The sequence below is a fragment of the Lactuca serriola genome, chromosome 5 (assembly GCF_051521515.1).
Source record: "Lactuca serriola cultivar US96UC23 chromosome 5, Lser_US96UC23_V15, whole genome shotgun sequence".
Taxonomy (NCBI): domain Eukaryota; kingdom Viridiplantae; phylum Streptophyta; class Magnoliopsida; order Asterales; family Asteraceae; genus Lactuca; species Lactuca serriola.
In genome coordinates this window covers 153,800,169-153,826,017 of record NC_136412.1, presented here as the reverse complement: position 1 = coordinate 153,826,017, position 25,849 = coordinate 153,800,169, and the positions used below count along the sequence as shown (strand labels likewise).

Here is a 25,849-nt window from a genome sequence, read left to right as displayed (position 1 = left end):
CTATCGAGCCTCCATTACTGTAATGATCATATTGTTTATAGAATAGTCCTCTAACTTTCTTTCAACTGAAGTTGACTTCGAGGCACTTCTGCCAATGAAGAATGCTGGCTGCTTTGGGACAGGTAATAACATTGTGTCATTGTTAAGCATATAGATCACCTCTGACATCTCTGGTCTATCCAATGCATTTTCTTGTACGCAGAGAAGTACAACATGGATACTCCTTAATAATTGGTGTATGACATGAGAATTTGCTAGAGTTGGGTCTTCTAACACCAATGCATCCCCTTTTAGCCATAGCTCCCATGCCCAAAAGCATTCCGAATTCTTCAATCATTACATGTAATTCGACTTTTCAAGTCAAAAAAAAAAATATTATTCTAATGTAGGTGATGTAAAAATAGTATATTACAAGTGAACCTATCGTATCCGATAAGATTGACGGTTTTGTCAAGATAGGAGAAGCTTGTATTTCTTCTTCCACTGACAATTTCTAAGGTTAAGACTCAAAAGCTAAGGACATCAGATTTCACGAAGAAAGTTCCTTCCATTGCATACTCGGGAGACATGTAACCATTGTGTAATGTATTTCACGTAGATTCAGTACCTTAAAGACCAAATATCACTCATACTTTTGAGGTATGTATTAATGTCTCTATGATCCCATTTTATTATCTCTTACATGTAGTATTGAAAGTCCTATGCTATCAATAGCGCGCTATAGCGGTGCTATAGAGGCGCTATAGCGTTTTGCGGTGTTATTGAACCGCTATTTTTAAATAGCGGTGGCGCTATTAGCGGTGCTATTTACCGCGAATCTCATCAACGCTATAGCGACGCTATACCCGGTGTTACAATTTCATACATATTGGGATACTTTGACAAGGAAAAAAATGATTGTGTGTTATTTCAATATTAAATCTTTATTTTTCTAACTAGTCAACTACAATTTTTGTCTTAATAAGTCCAAACAATAAATATAATAAATTACAAACTACAAAGCAACACTGGAAAACTTCCCTTTATCGTCTATTTCAGTACTTAGAAACCACGAACGACTTGAGTTACGATGACATTTTGACACTTTTTAGTTTCCATATTACTATATTAGAATATTATATATAGATTATGTTATACTTTTTTATGATATTAAGTCTATATAGTATTAATAATCTAATATATAAATTTTGTATAAATATATAATAGAAATTATACATAATAATTAATAAAAAACCGCTATACCACCGCGATAACCGCGATTTCAAATAGCGACATGTGACCGCTACTGAAATTATGACCGCGATAACTGCTTAGATTGAAACTTAAAATCCATTATGTTCCAACCCTATGGTGTAAGGTAAACAGGACTATTTGACAAAAGATCCAATATAGAGAAGTAAAAGAGAAAGAGCAATATTCTTACTATGTTCCAACCACCCTATTGGTAATTGCTTCGGTCTCATTTTGTTTGAAGATTCTCGCCATACCAAAATCAGAATTCTTGGGGTTCATACTTTCATCTAACAAACATTACTTGCTTTTAGATCCCTGTGAATAACTCGCATTCTTGAGTATTTATGTAAGTAAAGCAACCCTTGAGCAACCCCTTCAATGATGTTCCATCGTTTCGGCTAGTCTAGCAATGTCTTTCTTGTTTCATCTATGCAATTGTTTTAACAAGTCATTTAAACCATAGTTCTATTGAAGCTAAAATCATTGTAGAAATCTATTGTAGATTTTTTAATGTTTTTTCTTACCAAAGGGAAAGAAATCCAAGCTCTTGTTCGGCATGTACTCATAAATCAACATTTTTTCTTCTCCACAAATACAACAACCTAGAACCCGAACAAGATTTGTATGTTGAAGTTTGGCAATAAGAATGAGTTCATTTTTGAATTCAACAAGCCCTTGTCTGATGTTCTTGAAAGCCTTTTAATTGCAATTTCCTGTTCATCACTAAGTTTCCCCTTTTCTCATAAACACATAAGATCTTGTTTAGTAAGATGGAAGAGAGAAAACTATTAGCATTTTCTAAAAACACAATAAATATTAAAGATAAAAGTACCACCCTCTCCGAGCTTATTTTCACTTACGGAGTCATTTGTGGCTGTCACTATGGTAGCAAAGCTGAACACCATCAAGCCGCTTCCTTTGCTGCCATTACTTTCAAGATTACTTGCATCCTTGAAGCTTTCTGAAGCTATTAGCTCCAATAAATATTCGTCATCTCTCTTTTGTCTCTCTTCCTCTTCAATAAAAAATCATGGCTTAGAAAGTGTGTTTTAAACAACTCAAGCATACCAAAAGAACGTGTAAAATGTCATACCTTGTCTAAGCTTATTCTTCTTTAGATACCACAGTAGACCAGCAGAAAAGAGAAGTAAATTAATGGAAGCAACAATGAGTGCCCAGATCCAGTTTTTAGCATTTCCAGGTGTATAATTAATTTAAGCTATATATTAATAATCAAACTGTATGTGGACTATATTCAGGTCACTCAAGAGTTTAGACAATATGTTGGTTTAAAGCTATGAAAATACATAACAATTAACAAGTAACCCAAAAATCATTAAATCAGTCACAATTGTTTACCTTTACTTGGATTTGGAGAAATTATCGGAATTGGAGAAATTAAAACGTACTTTTATACAGCACTCCCTGTTTGACTGATTGAAAAGTTATCGACTTATCCAGTCCTTGTAATACAACCAGTTCCATTGCTACTTGTGTAAACCCAAGACAGCTACAATCATTCCAGCACATTACCATACAATTGCTCATACTTAGGCTTGAATTGTCATCATTCGAGCTGCTCGTCATAGGTGCAAAATCTCCATTCAACGAGTTAAACTTATCATTCTCATCCTTATGCTGAATCGATCGTATTAGAATCTACCACACACCCATCACCCGAATCATACGCATAACAGAATTTAGGAGTCCAAACTGCATAGTTATCCACATCTTGAACTCAGCCACGTGGAGTCAAAAACCACATGGGTTAAACGCCATTGATTCCATGGAAACTAAAGTAACTCTTGTCACACCCCCAAACGCTGGAACAACAGAAACATTCGGGGGCGGAGGACGTCATGTGCAGTATCAGAACAATTGCATAATAGAAATCAAAGTACAACAAACATGTATTGATAAAAAAAATAAGTTTTACATTTGCGTTCAAAACCATTGTATACATGATAACATAATGAATATCATAAGTTAAAAATACATTTGTCTATGAAGCTCCATCTTCTTCAAAACCTGTGGATACATGCTTATTGTTTGCCTGAGAATACAAGTGATTTTGAAAAGAGTGTCAAAAATTAAGTTGGTGAGTTCATAAACATGTTTGTAACTGGAAATCGATCATTTTTTCCTTATAAATGTAAGTAAGTTTTCCCCAGAAAATCCCATATTTTATGGTGTAAATGTTATGTAGTCTTAATACCCTAAGACCGAAATGTGTAGTTGTTACTGTACTCTGAAATAGTATAGTGTAGTCTTAACTCACATAAAACCATGAAATGTATGTTTTCTCTATACTAGTACAATATTCTGTATTTTTATTTGTATGAAAACTCTATAACTATAAGTGTCTGGATTCACTAGTTGTATGGTAAAATACTGTATTATAGTTTTATTTTCAAAGAAAACTATGTGAAGTTGGTTAATTATTCATGCACTAATCGTATTGTTCAATACCAAATTGTGAATTATCATAATCATACTTGATGACATCGAAATGCTTGAACACGACGTTCTTCAGGCGTCGTAATTGGTACGACATTTGTCACCACAGGTATGCTGGCCTAGCTGTTGCAAGCAGCTCTGGTGCGTGATTGTCAGTCCCGTATAGATCTATACACAAGTGTCATGCTCTCTTTCCAGGAGACTCTGATTATAATTTTAGGACTGGGATTGAAGTATGTCTCACAAAGCTATATCGACAGTTACGTGTACAATAATGAAAACTCATTTTGAAACGAATAAATTGTATGTATGTCTCATAAACTATACCTAACATAGTTTATATGTTTGTTTCTGTAATGTAACCTGAACTTGTAAAATAGTATGTTTGTTCCATAAACTATACCTATTATAGTTTTTACGTTTGTTTCGGTAGAAAAACGTCAACTAAAAACTATTTGAATAACATTGATGTTTATCACAATATTTCCTTGTTAAAAATGAATTTATACTTATATAAATATAATATTTATATAATTTTGATTAAACAGACAATTAAATAAATAATACTACCTCAAGCCCAGAACCAAACAAGGAACAGGAAATGGAGTCAAATCATCCATTCTAAGCCTGTTGAATCCTAATTATATCATTTATATATACATAAATATAGAATTTTATTGATGGCAACAATTAATAAATATTGAAACCATATATATATATATATATATATATATATATATATATATATATATATATATATATATATATATTAACACAAATTTCTTATGTTTTACTTGTATTACACCTAAAACAGTGAAAAATCATGAAAACGTAGGGGTATGAACTCACTTGATAAGAGGTAATTTGAGCAGTGATTCGCTACTTGAAATTATGAGTTTCTGGTGAAAATCCAGTTCCGCGCGGGCAGAGTTTCATCTGAAAAAGCTTATTTTCTCGAGGACTTCGATTGCTCCGGGCTTTCTTCGGGTGTTAGGGGGATTCCTTAGGCTTCGGGGGTTTTAGAAGGGCTTAGAAGGGTGTTTGAGGTGAAAGTGTGAGAAAAATTGTAACCAAAACCCAGAGGTCTCGCATGCGATTTCTAGGAGGATGAGGCCTCGTCGTACGCTGGGCGTACTTCGGTATGCACATCATACCTTCATACGCCGCGTGTACGAGATACATGTCCTCTGATTGGGTTCCAAGCTTCGGATGTGTCAAGGCTACTAACACGCATTGAAGATAGTCCAAGTATGCAGGGCGTACTCTTTTGTATGTGGGGCGTACTCCTTCGAGAATTAATTTTCAAACTACAAAAATTCATAACTTTTGCATACGAGCTCTGTTTTTGGCGTTCTTGATATCCACGCATAGGTGAGACCGTGCTATACAACTTTCATTTAGACTCCGTTAGCTAATTTTGACTTTATTGTTAAAGTTATATTTTTAACAAGCCGTGACAGGAAAAATCCGTTAAAAATTCATAACTTGTTTATCCAACGTTCGTTTTCGTCTGTTCTTTTAGCTTTGAATTTCTATTGACAAGATCTCCAATTCTCGTTTAGGTTATTTTGGCTAAAAGTAGTTTGATCTAAATTTGAGTTTTGGGTTGCATATTGTTATGTCAACTCTTAGAAAATTCATGACTTTGTCACACAAAGTCTGATTTTGACGTTCCTTTTATGCACGGTCTCGGTTTTACGTATACTACGACTTTCATTTAGATCGTATAAGCTCAAAAGTATTTTTTAACGTAAATTCACTTTTTACGTCATACAACGTTGTACCGGTTTTGTCGCGAAACTTTGATAGGTCATAACTTCTTCGTTACAACTCGGATTTCAGGTTCCTTATATTTCTGGAATCGTTGTCATGACCGCTACTACTTTCCTCATAGATATCATGTTTATTTAACATTTTATTTTTGAGGAACAAATAAGTAAATGCACATAATATTCAAATAATTTCTCTTTATTACTTTAAAAACTAGTTACAAGTTAATCTAAACTATTACATTGATTTGGAATAAACGGGTCATTACATTATCCTCCCGTTAGAGGGAACTTCATCCCGAAATTATTTCTAAAGTTGTACTCATGAATTAGGGAAAATATGTGGATATTTCTATTTCATCTGATCTTCCCGTTCCCAAGTCAATTCAGGTCTTCGCTTGGCATTCCAGCGAACCTTCACTATTGGTGTATGGCTTTGTTATGTTCTTTTGATTTCCCTATCCATGACCTCCACTGGTTCTTCTATGAAGTGTGTACTCTCATTTAATTCGATTGCATCGAGTGGAATTACAAGGGTTTCATCAAATAGACACTTCTTGAGATTTGACACGTGAAAAGTGGGATGAATGTTACTGAGTTCATGTGGTAGTTTGAGTTTATAAGCAACCGAACCAATTCTAGCAAGAATCTCGAATGGTCTGATGTACCATGGACTTAGTTTTCCACATTTGCTATACATTTAACAGGAATTGAGTTTATAAGCAACCGTATCATTCCTTTCCAGGGCGAGACCTTTAACAAGACACGGTCACCAACCTAGAATTCCAAGGGTTTTTGTCGTTTGTCTGTATAACTCTTCTCTCTGTCTCTAGAAGCTTTCAATCATTCTCGGATTTGTACATTATTTTTCCATGGTTTCTCGAATGATCTCGGGACTTGTTAGAGTATTGTCGAGTACTTGGTTCTTGGCTAGTTGCGTATCACCTTCTTTAGCCCAACATAGTGGAGATCTGTACTTACGGCAATAGAGGGCTTCAAAGGGTGGAACTTTGATGCTAGTTTGATAGCTATTGTTGTATGAGAATTCAACTAGTGGTAAATGGGTATCCCAAGCTTTACCAGAATCTATCACACAAGCCCTTAACATGTCTTCCAGCGTTTGTATGGTTCTCTCACTTTGCTCATCAGTCTGAGGATGGTACGCTGTACTCATGTGAACATTTATTCCCAGGGACTTTTGTAGTGAATGCCAAAACTGCGACGTAAATCTACTATCTCGATCAGAGATAATGGATATTGGCACACCATGCAATCGGACCATCTCTTTAATATACGTCCGTTTTAACTTCTCCATTTCGTCAGTTTCTTTTATTGAAAGGAAGTGTGCGGATTTGGTTAATCTGTCAATGATTACCCAAATGGTGTCATGACCACCTGTTGTCCTGCGTAAAGCAGCTTAACAAGCAAAATCTATTTTGCTATATATTTATTAATCACATGTGATTGATATAATAACTCTATAGATCAACTTTTATTCCACCCCCCCCCCCCATAAAAGCATTTAAAATCATTTAAAAGGTTGATTCAGGGGTATGAACTCACCTGACGTGGGTGATTCTGGTGAACGGACGGTATAGGATGCTCAGTGTCAAGTGAGGACGTGACCACACACACGAATCCTATTAAACATGTAATGATACATGTAAGTATCAAATTAGTCATTTAATAACTAATTAAGCAAGTAAAGATCCTTTAATTCATGAAAACACCTTGTTTCAACTGCTAGGAGTGTTAAAGGTTGCATCTAAGGAGAGTATAGTCCCACTTTGGAGTTTACTCCTCAAATGGTAATACCTAGGGGTGTTTACGGTTTTGGAACCATATTCCCCATGATTTTACGGCCGTAAACTCATGGGTGGGGTGTATTTGTGTGCTTTAAGGCTTCATGCTTCACAAAGAAATGTTCTAGGGTTGATTCAAGGGCTATGGAAGTGATTAGGGCTCAAAATGGACACTTTATGGGGTTTACGGTTTTTGAACCACTCCTTGGGAAGTTTACGGTCATAAACTCATGTTTGTCCATTTTTCATGTGTTTTGGTGGTTGTAGGTTAAGCATGCAAAGTTCTAGACCCAAATATAAGCCATACAAGGTGTTAAGGGCACTTAAACACCCTTTGGAGGTGTTTATGATTTTGGGAGATCCCCAAACTGTAAACTCATGTTTACCCCCCTTCAATTCATGTTTTGGGGTTCTTGTCTCATTCATGCAAGTCCCTAGGCCATTAGCTAAGCATTGGAAGGGTTTTGGGGCATCAAAACCCCTTTCTAAGGTGTTTACGGTTTTGGGATGTTCCCAAACCGTAAACACTTGTTCTTGGGGGTTTTTGGATGATTAAACCACGAATTTGCAAGTATGAAAAGCTAAACAACAAGCTACGAAGGTTTACTTACCATTGTGAAGCTCGAAAGGGGAGTTTTTTTTTTATCAAAACCCGATTTGTAGAGAGAGAAAGTAGAGAGAGGAGGTTCCTAAAGTGTGAAAAGGGTTGGGATGAAACCCACTCAACCCTTATATAGCGTTGAGTTTACGACCTGGGTGGGGGTCCACCCAACACCAACCGCAAACGTGGTTTTTCTCATCTTCCGTTAAAGACAACAAATTTTAAATTATACCTCCTTATTTTTGGTTCGCTTGACAAATATTATTTAAAATATTCCAACAGGCTTAACTCCGGCCAAAAATATTTTGAGGTAAATTTGGCTAATTTTTTATGTGCTTAAATATGGAGACAAAACAATTTGAAATTTCGGGTTGTCACATCATCCCCCCGTTAGAGGGAATTTCGTCCCGAAATTAGAGTTTAGGCAAGGAGGTAGACATGAGAAATTGAGTAAAGAGATGAGGGTTCTTCCTAATCGGTTGGTCCTCGCACTCCCAAGTGAACTCCAGTCTTCGCTTGGCGTTCCAGCGAACCTTCACTAGTGGGGTGCAAATTTGTTTCGTTCGCTTGGCATCTCAGTTTATGATTCCTATAGTTTCCTACAAAAAGTTGGGTTCTCATTGATTTCGATTTTGACAACTGGGATTTCGAGTGTTACGTCAGACCTGTACTTTCTCAAATCCAAGACATGGATAGATTTGGGGTGGAATTTATGGAATTCCAAAAGTAGTCGAGGTCTGACGAGGGTTGGACCAATTCTTATCATGAATCCTCGGTGGCCCTAAGCTCTTGGAAAGATAGAGCTTTTTAGTACTTAGAATATGAAGTATTTCTATGGTGAGATCATCATTGGCGTGATCACCATTTTGTAGTTCCAAAAGTTCTCTCTTACTGAAGGTGTAGTTCTCCGGGTTGGCTCTTTAGAAGACTCAGGTCGTTTTCGGATTCATGTTTCCTACTGATTGGCTTTCGGAGGTATTCTGGATCATCGGATGTATTGGATATCTACTGGTATCTATTGGTTACGTGGCATCTATCTCGACCTAGTGCAAAAATGGACCTGCACTTCTAACCTTTGAGGTGTCTCTAACGGAAACTCTCAAAGTTGGTGAGATAGGGTTTTACCAGACGGAGTTTAGAAGGTTTTAATTTTCATCATTGTCTATTGGATGCTTTCACAGTATGATTCCTAACGGAAAGAATCATGCTCTTACTTGCTTTGTTGTTTCATGGATAGCAGTCTCTGTTCAGGGCTAACTTAGTCCTTTGAGATTTTCTAAAGTGTTGGACTATTTACGGAGGTGGTTCTACTATCTCTGTAGGGATAATATTCTTTGGAGCACCGAGTAGCCCAACGAATCGCTAAGACATGCCCCATTCTCTAAGGTGTCGGTTCATTCTAGTTGCAGAAAGTGTGTGTTCTTGTATAACCCATCGACTAACACCTAGATTGGTGTCGAGCCTATAATCTCTTCGGGATCTGGGTTATAAGACTTAACACAACCTACTTTCATACTTTATTCAAGTATTCTTGGTTGCGGAGGTTATCCTGTGGTTCTTGGCATTCTAGTATTCACTTCGAAGAATGCAGTCTATCGTCTACAGGGCGACGGTGACTTCTTTCACGTGAGGAGGCGGTGTGTCCTAGGCACTACTCGTCGGTAACGGGATGGACGAAGTGCCTGAGTAGTGCATGTATCCCTTGCAACTACTCTTCCGGTGTTTCTGAGTTTCCTTGATCTAAATCAACTCTAGAGAGTATAGGATTCCGTCACTCGGACTTCTAATTTCCTCGTCCACTCTTCTCAGAGTTTTAACCTATCACAGCTTCCAGGTTTCCGGGATCTCTACTGAGATGCTTAGTTCGTGTGATTAAGCGTGAATGGATGGTCGCAGTCAATGTTCTTGACCCTTACGACTTTAGTTACTTTTCCTAACCGAGGGTGTTCGCTACTATGCTGGCTTAACCGGGATGACAACAAATTTCGAATTTGTGGTCATTTTAATAGCTCAACCTATGGTGGTTCTTTTGACTCCAATCCCTTTTCTATGGGATAGGATGAAAAGTCTTATTATAAGGTTCATGGTAAACCTCATACTCCGCATAATCACAAATACTTAGTGTATGCAAGTCATATATAATTGGGGCCTGACGGGATGTTCAGAGGTGTGGCCCCACTCCATAATCATAACCAAACGATGGACAGGGAGTAGGGAGGAAGCACACATCTTAAATCTTATTGATCTAAATCATATACCACTCTTATGCATATACTCAGTAGTAGCAAGTTATTATCATGAGTTCCTTCTCTTGATTCATGAATCTGATGGTGAGGTGCTAAGGGTCTTTCTGGGGGATCTACGGAGTAGGTTTCGGGTGGTTATCGTCTTCTGGAATACCTGCAGTGTCTTCCGCTTCAGGTGTTATCTGTCTAAGGAGAGGTTGGTTAACAGCGCGCGATACCCTTCTCCTGGGTATTTCGGAAGGTTTGGATAAGAGAGACAGTTGACGGTTCGCATTAGGTTTTATTATTAGGTTCGGAAGAACCTTTATTTGACGAATAGGTTATGGTGAAAGTTCTCTTTACACAGCACTAGCAGTTTTCACATGGTTGCAATACGTCAAACCATGATTCACGGAAGTGTCGAATCTAACAAACATCGACATGATGTGAAATGAAGATCGATAGGACCATGTGCTTAACGGGCACACAAGTTCTTGGCGTCTCGGGTTTCATCCATGGTATCACTATCGTGGATACTTGGAACGATGGAATCGACGCAGAACTCTAGGGGTCCTGATGTTTCGGAATAATGTACTTTTCATGAATGGATTTCTCATGAGGCCTCTCTATAATCGCCTAGTATACACTAGTCATGTATAATTAAGGTGGAAAGGACTGTTGACTGAGCGAATCCGCCCTAAATCCACAACGCAACGAGGAACAGGAAATAAGGCAGCATCACTCACTCGAGCTCTATCAATCTTAATTATACATGGCCTTAACGTATATATTGAGCCATTACAGCTTTACCTGATGGATTTTCAAATTTTTACTCTTACAATAGTGCTACGACTTTGGCCTTAACGGGATAGTAATTACATTTAGAATTAATCATTTGATTTTTTGGTTAGTTATTTAGGATTGAGATACGTACCAGAATTCTACCGGATTCATTGACGCTTCCCTTAGGTATTAGAGTTAGACTCCTCCTGCGCCTTTGTCGTTTCCTTCAATTGGGCAGTCCCGCTTGAAGTGTCCAAATTCACCACATAGGTGGCACATTGGACTGGTCCCCACATTTGGTGGTTGATGTGATGAACTCAACCGGGGTTCTACAGACACGAGCGATATTCCCCTTCATGTTGCACCTAACACAAAAGAGTTCTCGACAGGTGCCATGATGATGGTGGTTACACTTGTCGCAGTGGGGGAGGTTTCCTAGATATGGTTTTCTGGAAGTTGAGACAGAAGGGCTGACAGAGGTATTGACTACCTCAATTCGTTGCCCTTCGGAAGGTCTTTGAGTCAAGTTGCTTCCCTCTTCGTTCTTGAACTTTCTTTTCGGTGGATCTGGTTGAGGTACTTGGGTGGTTGGGTATGCAGGTGTTGGTTGCTGCTGTCCATTGCTTTGATCGAAAATCTCGATAGGGCTCCTGCTAACATTGGCGTTGTTAGCATTCAGGTGAGCCATGATAGCTGCTACGGCTGCCGAGACTGCAGCATGAAACGTAGCTTCATCGAATAGGAGAGTCGGTGTCTTGACAGCGGGTTGCTTACGTTTCTTTGGAGGCATGGTTTTTCCTACACGAAAAGGAACACAATCTGATGAGAGACGATGGTTAACTCTAGACGTATCTATCCTTACTATAATAGGCATAAATTTTTCCGCGCCTCGGATATTGGTTATCTGAGTGTCGACCTACATCCCTATGATGCAGTCCGGGTATCAAGGTAGGAGTAAGAGTATCAGCAAGCCATAAGATGGGATTTGTTCCTACTAAGTTATCTTTATACTGGAGAGATTCGCTCTCTGGCTTTGGAAAGATTTGAGGACAGTTCGGAACGAAGATCATGGAAGAAAAGGCTCATGAAGACTTATGGCTAAACACTCTCAATCGAGGTTTTGGGATCCGATCTAATCGTATTACTTGCGAAGGGGAAAGGCGATTTGCCTAACACATAGTGTGAGTAGTGTAATCACTAACTCACTAAATTGTATTATTTTATAGGTGTATTAGCGCGACGGTAACGAGGAAAAGACACTTCTTGGGTTCCATGTATTGGCTCCCTCTGTCTACCTCTTAACCTTGGCTGGAACCGGCGTTGGTTTTCATCGGGTAGTTACCTAGGGTTCTCTTCTCGTGTAGACATATTGAATTTCTACTCCGTCTTACTTCCGATTCTTACTCTGAGTGTCATCACTGCCTTACTTCTGATTCTAATCCTGAGTGTCATCGCTTCATGATGGATGACTGGGATCTCGGAAATTCAGGCGAATTCCCCACCGATGTCCCTAAAAGGGTACATGCACTTGGTGATTTCAATAGTCTCGTCCTGGTTCATTTATTTCCGAACTAGAAATCTTCTTAATGAACCTCTTCTGGGTCTGAATCAACTCTTTTGTCGAACACTGAAGTGGATAAGGTTTTCTAAAGGGTTTCGCGCGAGAATGGAAATGTCTAAAGAATCCTAAGAGATTATTAAAACATTTCAACAAATCATATATAACTTAGATCTGATAGGCCTTCGAATATGTGATGCTACTCTATATCCACATCCCAACGAGGAAAAGGAAGTAGAGCGAAACCACACATTCTTAGGCTATGGGATCCTTACTATATATAACCTTGGAAGTATACCATCTGTAATCATAGGTATATCGATAAGGATCTTATTAGTTTTTCACACAAGGTTATCTATGGATCCTAAAATACCCCTATGGTATTTTCAATGCTTGTTTGATTCATAACTTCTTAACATGATTCTGGGATTATTATAAGTCTTTTATTATCCTAAAATACTCCTATAGTATTTTAAAATTTATGTTTGGCTCTAGAATTCCTATCTGGTAAGTTTCAGATTTGTTGCAACGCCACCATCACTCCCAAGCACACGTTAGTCGCATCTCGAATAAATGTAGTTGATCAGGTTACATTTATTCCAGCTTACGATTACATAACTGCCCAGGTTTGACGGTAATGGTCAACATCCAAAGAATTTTATTTTTGTTCTTCTTGTGATACTTTGTTCGGGTATTTAGATTCTGGATGTTCTTATAATTTTGTAAAATATGGTTATATTTTAAAGTATAATTCTTGGTCAGAGTGTTTTATCCCAATGTATTTACAGGTTGTATATCTTTTTTGATTAGATATACTGAGCTCACTATAAACAATGATCTGATACCAATCTGTCACACCCCAAAACCGAGAACAGCGGAATACGTTCTGGGGTGGAGGATGTCATGTCAAGTATCACAACATATGCAGTATAGTAATCAAAGTACAACAACCATTGTATTAATAGTAATAATTTACATAGGTTACATTTCATAGCAACATCAAAGTAAATACATAACATAATATAGATGCAGCTTGGTTCTAGGCTGACTCCGCAAAAGCTCCCGGGATGTACCTGTCTATCGATGACCTGAGAATACAAGTTATTTTGAAAGCGAGTATCAGCATTTTATAATGCTGGTGAGTTCATAAGTATTTAGTGACATTTGTATAAATACACCTTTTTATTCAAAATAACCTCAGGAAGATGGTGGTTTAGAATCTACAGAGTATTAGAATTCTTTCCAGAAAAATCCTATATTTTCTAAATAAAAGTAGTCTTCTACCAAGACCTAATTCTTTTGTGTTTAAACCAAGGAGTATCTCTATTAAAAGCAGTCTTCTACCAAGACCCGACGATTTTATGTTTAAGGAGTAATTTCCCCAAAAGTGCTATCATTATCAAAATATAGTTTTTACTTTAAAGGAATTATGAGAAAATCACAAGTAAAAATGATAGGGGAAAACAATATTATCCCTTAGCAGTAACATTGCTGGCTAAAAGTAAATAAAACATAGACTCCAGGCGGGATGCCTCGCAAAGCCTAAAGTAAATAAAAGAAAACATAGACTCCAGGAAAGTATTGAATGGACAATACGCCTAACTTGACCTAAAGGTGAATGAAACATAGACTCCAGGAGGTATCAAATGAATAATACGCCTGGCTCAGTCTAAAGGTGAATGAAACATAGACTCCAGGAGGGTATCGACTGAACAATACGCCTGGCTCAGTCTAAAGGTGCATCAAACATAGACTCCAGGAGGGTATCGAATGAACAAAACACCTGGCTCAGTCTAAAGGTGAATGAAACATAGACTCCAGGAGTGTATCGAATGAACAATACGCTTGGCTCAGTCTAAAGGTAAACGAAACATAGACTCCATGAGGGTATCGAATGAACAATACGCCTGGCTCAGTCTAAAAATAAGTAAACATAGACACCAGGAGGGTATTAAAGGTCTAAAATAGAAGGGGTGAATGTGAACTCGTTTGTAACCATGCTGATTGACTATTGAATCCTTGATGACCCTCCAGGTCACGTGTAGAGTTAGTGACATTATGTCACCCATGGGCCTTACCGGCTCGGACTGTAGCTAGCAGTCAGGGTGCGGGAGTGTCCGTCCCGTATAGATCTATACACATGATGTTCGCTCTCCCTCCAGGAGACTCTGGTTATTCGGCGATGGCGCTAGGGAGTGTCGTATAGGGAGGTAGTGTGTCACATTCTATTTAAAGTATTATAATAATCGTATAGACTCACGAATGAACTGACTCCTGAGTAATTCTTCGTACTAGAGAGAGATCGAGAGAGTGAGGGTGAGAGAGAGAGAGAGAGTGAGAGAGAGTGTGTGTGAGAGAGAGAGAGAGTAAATAGAATCTCATAACTATTCCTATAATATTTACTGGTGTTATAGACATATGAATGATGGAAGGATGCATTTGCTACCCAACGAAGATGAACTGGCTGAGAGAACTTTTATGACTGCATATGTATACATGATATATAACCAATATTTAGACGACCTTCGGACGGATAGCCGATACTCTAAACCACATCCAAACAAGGAAAAGGAATTTAATCGAAGTTAGCCTTCCTAAGTCCTTCAAACATTGCTTATATAACCACACATATATAGGCATGCACTTTACCATATACAAGCATAAAAGAACTTTTGGTAAAATCTTTGGAAAATCTATCAACAAGAATTTATGACATGATGTCAGTTTATAAAACAAGCTTTGAAAACCTTTGGAAAATCTTTAATAATCTAAAAAGAGACATTCATGCTTTAATCGAGAGTTGAAAACGAGAGTCAAAAACCTTTAGTCGAATAAAGCAACTTAACAAGCAAAATCTATTTTGCTATACATCTATTAATCACATGTGATTGATCTAATAACTCTATAGTTCAACTTGTATTCCCCCCCCCCCCCCTAAAACCATTTAAAATCATTTAAAAGGTTGATTCAAGGGTATGAACTCACCTGACGTGGGTGATTCTGGTGAACGGACGGTATAGGATGCTAAGTGTCAAGTGAGGACTTGACCACACACGCGAATCCTATTAAACATGTAATGATACATTTAAGTATCAAATTAGTCATTTAATAACTAATTAAGCAAGTAAAGATCCTTTAATTCATGAAAACACCTTGTTTCAAGTGCTAGGAGTGTTAAAGGTTGCATCTAAGGAGAGTATAGTCCCACTTTGGAGTTTACTCCTCAAATGGTAATACCTAGGGGTGTTTACGGTTTTGGAACCATATTCCCCATGATTTTATGGCCGTAAACTCATGGGTGGGGTGTATTTGTGTGCTTTAAGGCTTCATGCTTCACAAAGAAACGTTCTAGGGTTGATTCAAGGGCTATGGAAGTGATTAGGGCTCAAAATGGACACTTTATGGGGTTTACGGTTTCTGAACCACTCCTTGGGGAGTTTACGGTCGTAAACACATGAGTTTACGGCCGTAAACTCATGTTTGTCCATTTTTCATGTGTTTTGGTGGTTATAGGTTAAGCATGCAAAGTTCTAGACCCAAATATAAGCCATACAAGGTGTTAAGGGCACTTAAACACCCTTTGGAGGTGTTTACGGTTTTGGGAGATCCCCAAACTGTAAACTCATGTTTACCCCCCTTCAATTCATGTTTTGAGGTTCTTGGCTCATTCATGCAAGTCCTAGGCCATTAGCTAAGCATTGGAAGGGTTTTAGGGCATCAAAACCCCTTTCTAAGGTGTTTACGGTTTTGGGATGTTCCCAAACCGTAAACTCTTGTTCTTGGGGGTTTTTGGATGATTAAACCACAAATTTGCAAGTATGAAAAGCTAAACAACAAGCTAGGAAGGTTTACTTACCGTTGTGAAGCTCGAAAGGGCGTTTTTGATCAAAACCCGATTTGTAGAGAGAGAAAGTAGAGAGAGGAGGTTCCTAAAGTGTGAAAAGGGTTGGGATGAAACCCACTCAACCCTTATATAGGGTTGAGTTTACGACCTGGGTGGGGGTCCACCCAACACCATCCGCAAACGGGGTTTTTCGTGTCTTCCGTTAAACACGACAAATTTTAAATTATTCCTCCTTATTTTTGGTTCGCTTGACGAATATTATTTAAAATATTCCAACGGGCTTAAATTCGGCCAAAAATATTTTGAGATAAATTTGGCTAATTCTTGATGTGCTTAAATACGGAGACAAAACAATTTGAAATTTCGGGTTGTCACAGATAACGAACTCCGTCACCCTTGATTTCCGAATTCTTTTCCATTTCCCATAAGGCTTCACTCCTCATGTTCTCAGGTTTCAAGGCTTCCAACTGAGCCTCCTTCATTTGTGTGGATAGGTGGGAATGGATGGTCATGGTCAGAGACTTTACTAGACGGCCTGAGTACTCTTTCCGACTGAGGGCATCTGCTACCACATTGGCTTGCCGGGATGATAGGTAATCTCACATTCATAATCATTGAGTAGCTCTACCCATCATCGTTGCGTCATGTTAAGTTCCTTCTGATCAAAGATATGCCAGAGACTTTTGTGATCAGTAAATATTGTGCATTTCGTACCATACAAGTAATGTCTCCAGATCATCAAAGCGAAAACCACTGCTCCCAGTTCGAGATCAGGCTTGGTGTAGTTGACCTCGTGATTCTTACGTTGTCTCGAGGCATAAGATATGACTTTTCCTCGTTGCATAAGAACGCAACCTAACCCTTGTTTGGACGCATTAGACTAAACAACAAAATCTTATGTCCCTTCTGGGAGGGACAAGATTGGCGCACTGTAGAGGGCTTGCTTTAGTGTCTGGAAAACATTTTCTTGTTTCTCCTCCTAAATGAAGGTTACACCCTTTTGAGTCAGAGTGGTGAGTGGCTTTGCAGCCTTTGAGAAATTTTGGATGAACCTTTTGTAATGTCCAGCGAGACCTAGAAACTGACGAATCTCATTTGGGGTTTGTGGGGTCCTCCAGTTTTTGATAGCCTTGATCTTGGAGGGATCAACATGTATCCCTTCCTTTCTGACTACATGAACAAAGAATTCTACCTTCCGGATCCATAATTCACACTTTGAGAACTTCGCGTACAATTTCTCTGCCCTTAAAGTTTCCAAGACTTGTTGTAAGTGTTGGTTGTGTTCTTCCTTACTTCGGAAATAGGGTAGTATATTGTCAATGAAAACAATAACAAACTTGTCTAAGTAAGGTTGACACACAAAGTTCATCATGTCCATGAACACTGCAGGAGGGTTTGTTAAACCAAAGGGCATAACTACAAATTCATAGTGACCGTAGCAAGTTCTAAAAGCAGTATTTGGAATGTCAGCTTCCTGGACTCGTAACCGATGGTATCCTGATCTAAGGTCAATCTTGGAGAAGAAGCTTTCCCCTTGAAGTTGATCGAAGAGGTCATATATTTGTGGTAGAGGGTATCAATTCTTAATGGTTAGCTTGTTTAGTTTGCGGTAGTCTATGCACGTTCAGAACGATCCATCCTTCTTCTTCACGAACAAGACCGGTGCTCCCCAGGGTGAGAAGCTTGGTCTTATGAATCCTTTGCTTAGAAGCTCATTCAATTAGCTGGATAGTTCCTCTATTTTTTACGGTGCTAAACGGTATGGAGATTTAGCTACGGGCGTAGCTCTAGGAATCAAGTTGATTCGGAACTCGACTTGGCGTTCAGGAGGAACTCCTGAGAGATCTTCGGGGAATACATCAGGGAAATTACAGACTTCAGGAATATCCTTAATGTTTTTCACTTATTGTGTTTTATCAACCACATGAGCTAAGAAGGCATAGTAATCTTTGCAAAGATACTTCTTGGCCTTGACGCAAGAAATGATTGGAAAATTTGCATCGGATTTGTCGCCATAGATAACAAGTGATTCGTTACTTGGCAGATTAAGACGAATGCCTCTTTCAAAACATAGGATATCAGCACGATGAAAACCTAACCAATCTATGTCGAATATAATGTCAAAACTTTTAATTGAGACCGACATAAGGTCAATTTGGAATGAATGGTTGTTTAGGGTAAGGGTGCATCCTATGTATATGTCATTTGTGCTTTCGGTGTTTCCGTTTTCCATCTCTACTGTGAATGTATCTTTTAACGTTTGAGGATTTTGTCTTAGTAGGTGTTTGAATTTATGGCTCACGAAGCTTTTCTCCGCACCACTATCGAAAGGAATGCATGCGTAAGAATTATTGAGAAGAAACGTAATGATAACAACGTTAGGATCTATCATCGCTTCTTCATGGGCAATTGCCAAGATTCTCCCCACACGACAATCATTCTTTGTCTTTGGGCAGTTTCTCTTGAAGTTCCCAATTTACCCACACTCATAACAAGCTTGACTTACTCCTGTGGCAGGTACTTGGGAGATGGCATGTGCTGGCGCTTTGCAAAAACGGGCAGTATGCCCCTTCTTGTTACAGTTTCTGCAGTGAGTTTCCCTAAAAACTCCCGTGTGATGGAAGTTGCATTTATTGCACTATGGCAAAGTTCCAGCATATCGACTTGGGGTTGTTAAGGTAGCAGAAGTTGTAGTAGGAATAGGGGCTGGAACAGCAACATTAACAATAGCAGTGTGTACCGCCACAGTTTGTTGTTTCTTATAAGGCTCTTGTGATGATTGCCCCTTTCGTTTATTCCAAAATTTCTTTTTGTTGCCTCCTTTTTTGGGCTTTTCAGGAACGGCTAGTATGGAAACTTGAATAACTCCATGATCTACAAATGTTTGTGTCAGACGTTTGGCACTATCAAAAGTAAGTGGATTGGTGGAAACAATGTTTCCTTGATTCGACGGAGTTAATCCCCATATATACCTCTTAACCTTTTTACTTTTTCGGGTTACCATCCCGGAACATAGTAGAACCAGGTCACTGAACCTAGTAGTGTAAGCAATGATATCGGAGCCCTTCATCTTCAGACTTCAGAGTTCCTATTCTAGTTTTTGCATTTTGCCCATCGGCCAGTATTCAGCTAGCATTCGTTCTGTCAAATCATTCCAACTCATACCGTTGGCTATCGAGAGAGTCAAGGATTTGACTTGGCTATTCCACCAAGTGAGAGCTCTATCTGTAAAAGGTGCACACTGCAAATTTTACTTTGCTAGACTCGGGGCATGTGCAGATTTTGAATATTGATTCGATTTTCTTGAACCAACAACTTATTGTAATGACACCTCCCGTGCCATCAAAGGATCGATTTTTAGCATTGGTGAAGTCCTCCCGTGCCATCAAAGGATCGAGTTTTAGCATTGGGCAGTATTCAGCTAGTATTAGTTCTTTCAAATCGTTCCAACTCATACCGTTGGCTATCGGGAGAGTTAGAGATTTGACTTGGCTATTCCACCAAGTGAGAGCTCTATATGTAAAGGTGTAGGCTGCAAATTTTACTTTACTAGACTCGGGGCATGTGCAGATTCGAATATTGATTCGATTTTCTCAAACCAACAACTTAATGTATTAACACCTCCTGTGCCATCAAAGGATTGAGTTTTAGCATTGGTGAAGTCTTTATATGAGCATTCCTTCGGGAGACCATTACTATCCCCATGATTAGAAGGATGGGCACCACTACCTGCCCTACTGATGCCACTGGCATTAATCTGTCATTGTTGTTGCCACGGCGGCAGTTACTGCTGCTTGCAATACAACAGTATCATACTAAGGAGGTGGCGATGGTGGTGGATTTGGTGGATTGTTGCTCTTTCTGTTGGACTTCCTTGGAGGCATATTTATCTATAATGATTTAAGAAAAATGGTGATAAGTACTCTATAGTGATCATGATTCAGGTGATATTGAATAAAGACATATCTTAATTCTAATTGCATTATTTCCTGACTTGTTATAGTGTTCTATTAAGCGATTTACAATAAATGTCTACTAATATAAGTAAACAATCGCCAATTTTGTTTATATCAACACTTGTAATGAATTTGTATAATGTATTTAGTATCAGGTTCTTTTATATTAATTTGATGTATACATGTTGTATGTAATTAAGATTGAATAGATTTTTGAACATAATAGGTCTGCCTTATGTCTGCAACCAAAATGCTATGAAACAAAATATTTATGAAAATTGTGGTAACTCCCAATGAAGTAAAATGCTTGTCATTTAATACATATTTTTTACATACAGTTGGAAATATTTAACCTTGATATAAATCTATATTATATCTACATAAGGGAAAATTTGACAGCATTACGACCTACGAGTAGTGTATTCACTTAATCGTAGGGTGGAGTTTTACATATAGATAAAAGTAGTATACATATTCGAGATCCTAGTTTACATCAAAATAGAAGTACTGTAAACACTACTTACGGCGAGTACGGTTCTGGGCAATGGATTTTGTAGCCTGGTGCTCTTTTCCCATCAAACGCCTCTCTAGTGTGGTTTGATGCTCTCGAAGTGCTCTAATTTCGGATTGAGCAACAACCATCTCTTCTTGAATCCTCTTAGTGTGGTTTCTAGTTTGATCATGATCTTCGTCCAGACAAAGAAGATTAACGGCGATAACTTGGGAAATAGTGTTAGCTTCCAGAATTCGGTTGATCGATATTTGTGATTGATCAGTCTGGCGATAGACGTGGCGTATTATGACAGGGAGGGCCCTGGAGGCAGAACTTACTCCTTCGAGGTTGTAGAAATCCCTGTTCAAACCGAAAGGAGGGCGTTGACCCTATTCTCGTCTCCATAACCTCAATTGCTCGGCCCATTGTGGCGTCGGCCACAAAAGTGTTGTCTGGGAACGGGGACAGGAGGTGGGTTATAGACCTCAAGCTCCTCATCGGAATCCTCATCAATCTCCTCTTCATCTTCATCCTCCTCAGGATCATCTTCAACCCAACCATTATTCCCTTGACCAGGGAAGTAGGGATCTTCGTGCGGGGGATATCCTGCCATAATGTCTATACGAGAATATAGAGGTAAGAAGCAAAGAAAGAATGTAAACATGTTGTTTTATAGTACTACAAAATACTCCTATAGTATTTTAAATGATAAAGGTTCTCTGTATGGTTTATTGGTAAGTTTTAGACTTGTTGCAACACCACGATCACTCCCAAACAGATGTTATTCATATCTTAACTAAATATAGTTGATCAGACTATATCTATCCCATATATGATTACATAACTATCTACGTTTGACTGTAATATTCAACATCTAAATACTTATGTTTTGTTCTTCTTGTGATACTTATCTTGATATGTAAACATGTATGTATACTTTTATAAAAATATTGTTATATTTTAAAAGTATAACTCTTAGTCAAAGTGCTTTAGCCCCCATTGTATTTATAGTTGTATATCTTTTATCGTTTGATATACTTAGTTCATTATAAATAATGCTCTGATACCAATCTGTCACACCCCCAAACTGGAACGGCAGAAACATTCGGGGGCGGAGGACGTCATGTACAGTATCCCAACAATTGTATAATAGAAATGAAAGTACAACAACCATGTATTGATAAAATATAAGTTTTACATTTGTGTTCAAAACCATTATATACATGATAACATAATGCTTATCCAAAGTTAAAAAGACGTTAGTCTATGAAGCTCCATCTTCTTCAAAACCTGTGGATACCTGCTTATTGTTTGCCTGAGAATACAAGTGGTTTCGAAAAGTGTTTCAACAATTAAGTTGTGAGTTCATAAGCATATTTGTAATTGGAAATCTGTCATTTGTTCCTTGAAAATGTAAGTATGTTTTTCCCCAGAAAATCTCATATTTTCTGTTGTAAATGTTCTTTAGTCTTAATACCCTAAGACCGAAATGTGTAGTTGTTACTGTACTCTAGTATAATGTAATTTTAACTCACATAAAACCATGAAATGTATGTTTTCTCTGTACTAGTATAGTATTATGTATTTGTATTTGTATGAAAAACTCTGTAACTGTAAGTGCCTTGATTCACCCGTTGTACGGTAAAATATTCTATTATAGTTTTATTTTCAAATAAAACTATGTGAAGTTGTTTAATTATTCATACACTAATAGTATTGTTCAATACCAAATTGCGAGTTCTCATAACCATACTTGATGACATCGGAATGCATGAACATGACATTCTTCAGGCGTTGTAATTGCTACAACATTTGTCACCATAGGCCTATTGGCTTAGCTGTTGCAAGCGGCTCTGCTGCGGGATTGTCAGTATTGTATAGATCTATACACAAGTGTCATGCTCTCCCTCCAAGAGACTCTGATTATAATTTCAGGACCGGGATTGAAGTATGTCTCACAAAGCTATATTGACGGTTACGTGTAGAAAAATGAAAACCTGTATTGAACTGAATAAATTGTATGTATGTCTCATAAACTATACCTATCATAGTTTATATGTTTGTTTCTGTGCTGTAACTTGAACTTGTAAAATAGTATGTTTGTTCCATAAACTATACTTATTATAGTTTATATGTTTGTTTCTGTATGAAAATGTCAACTGAAAACTATTTGAATAACATTGATATTATCACAAGATTTCCTTGTGTTTTACCAGTATTTCCCTCTAAGTTTATAAATGAATTTATACTTAATTATATAAATATAATATTTATAGAATTTTGATTAAATAGATAGTCAAACAAATAATTCTACCCCAAGCCCATAACCAAAAAAGGAACGAATAAATAATTGTACCTCAAGCCCATAACCAAACAAGGAACAGGAAATGGAGTCAAATCATCCATTCTAAGCCTATTGAATCCTAATTATATCATTTATAAATACATAAATGTATAATTTTATTCATGACAACAATTAATAAATATTGAAAACATATATATATATATATATATATATATATATATATATATATATATATATATATATATTAACACGAATTTCTTGTGTTTTACTTGTATTCCCCCCTAAAATACTGAAAAATCATGAAAACGTAGGGGTACGAACTCACTTGATAAGTGGTGATTTAAGCAGCGCTTCGCTACTTGAAATTACGAGTTTCTAGTGAAAATCGAGTTCCGCGTAAGCAGAGTTTCCACTGAAAAAACTTTTTTTCTCAAGGACTTTGATTGCTCCGCGCTTTCTTCGGGTGTTAGGGGGGTTTCTGTAGGCTTCGGGGGTTTTAGCAGGGCTTAGAAGGGTGTTTGAGGTGAAAGTGTGAGAAAAATTGTAACCAAAACCCGGAGGTCTCGCATACTATTTGTAGCAGACTGAGGCCTCGTCGTACGTTGGGCATACTTTGGTATGCACATCATATCTTCGTACGCTGTGCGTACGAGATATGTGTCCTATGATCAGGTTCCGAGCTTCGGATGTGTCAAGGCTACTAACACGCATCGAAGCTAGTCCGAGTACGTTGGGCGTACTCTTTTGTATGCGGGGCATACTCCTTCGAGAATTAATTTTTCAAACTTCAAAAATTCATAACTTTCGCATACGAGCTCCATTTTTGAGGTTCTTTATATCAACGCGTAGGTGAGACTGTGCTCTACAACTTTCATTTGGTCTCCGTTAGCTAATTTTCACTTTATTTATAAAGTTATATTTTTAACAGGCCGGGACAGAAAAACTCCATTAAAAATTCATAACTTCTTTATCCGACGTTCGTTTTCGTCTGTCTTTTAACCTTTGAATTTCTATTGACAAGATCTCTGATTCTCATTTAGGTTGTTTTGACTAAATGTTGCTCGATCTAAAATTCGAGTTTTGGGCTACATACTACTATGTCAACTCTTACAAAATTCATAACTTCGTCACATGAAGTCAGATTTGGACCTTCTTTTTATGCACACTCTCGGTTTTACGTATACTAAGACTTTCATTTGGATCATATAAGCTAAAAAGTATTTTATCGTAAATTCACTTTTCACGTCACACAACGTTGTGTCGGTTCTATCCCAAAACTTCGATAAGTCATAACTTCTTCGATACAACTCGGATTTTAGCGTTCCTTATATTTCTGGAATCGTTGTCATGACCACTACTACTTTCCTCATAGATATCATGTTTATTTAACATTTTATTTTTGAGGATCAAATAAGTAAATGCACATAATATTCAAATAATTTCTCTTTATTCCTTTAAAAACTAGTTACAAGTTAATCTAAACTATTACATTGATTTGAAATAACAGGTCGCTGCACCTGTCTTCATCATTGTATACGTAATTGAGATTGTACAGGTATTTTCTAAATGGACTATTCCACGCTGGCATGTATGGAAATGTTTAATTATTTAGATTCCCACTAGTCGAGTAGGGTTGACCTCGTCTTCGAATCATTAATCTCTGAGATGCTTCATCAGTTGGTTCCCAGCTCAAAGTAAAAACATTGAAATCAGCAATATCATTGCTCAACCAAGAAGTTAAGTTCCAGTTCATTCCCGTTCTAAGGTCCGACCCAAGTTTCATACCTGGTAAGCAAACATTGGTTGGATAATCAAAACTCTACCATAGAGTCCGGTTGCCAGTTTTGTTTTTCAGCCATAAATTACCCGTGTCTTCGAGAGTTGCTGCAATATTAGAATCAGGACTGGATTGATTGTCGGATATGTTTACAAGTTTTGTTCCTCCAGTGGCGATGATCAATTTTCCAGTGTCTGGATCGATCATGAAGACACCAGAGCTGGATATGATCGGTGCAGATGGGTTGGCTACCCATATTTTGAATGTTTCATCATTGGTATACCAAATTCCTACATATCTGTATTTTGTGGTGTTAAAGAACCCTAAGGTGAAGTTGCCACCCGGGGAAACAAGCTGAGATGTAGTGAGGTTGAGTTGGTCACCAGCTTTGATAGTTGAAACACTGGTGGCCGGGAAAAAGTTTATGATTAGGATGGTACATAAAATTGTGAAAATGGTTAGAATATTCATTTTTTTAGTATTTTATGTTGGGTTAATCCAGAAGACATGGGGGGCAATTAAGTAATTTTGAGTATCTATTATTTTTATTTACTTTTACGTAAGTCAGGTTGAAGTAATCAAAGGCCATGTAGGCCATTTTCCCTCTTTGTAGCTTAGTAGTCACGTGGGTAGTTGTTTCCTTATTTCTAGCATGAAGTTTAGATAAGTAGCAGGTTGTTTTCCCGTTTTTGATAAGCATAAATAAAACTCAGAAAAGTTTGCCCCAAAACTATCTCTCTCTTTCTCTGTTATTTTAGTACTGGGGTTATCTGTATACCCCACAATTTGGTATCAGAGCTCACGGTATATGCCTAACTACCAACCAAGACCAGCAACTATGGGAGATAGAAACGAAAAGGAAAGCCAGGTTATGCTTCATTACCCGATGTTGTCCAGAAACAATTATGCTGCTTGGGCGATAAAGATGAAAGTCTTCATGCAAGCCCAAGGCGTGTGGGATGCAGTTGAGCCCAGAACCACGAACACAGTAGTCGAACAAAAGAAGGATAAAATGGCGATGGCGGCCATCTACCAAGGGATACCGG

General features: G+C 37.9%; 1 pseudogene; it reads right to left on the bottom strand.

Annotated features, from left to right (window-relative positions):
- LOC145049897 (G-type lectin S-receptor-like serine/threonine-protein kinase CES101) lies at positions 1–25,274 on the bottom strand (annotated as a pseudogene).
- Between the last annotated feature and the right edge of the window lie 575 nt (positions 25,275–25,849).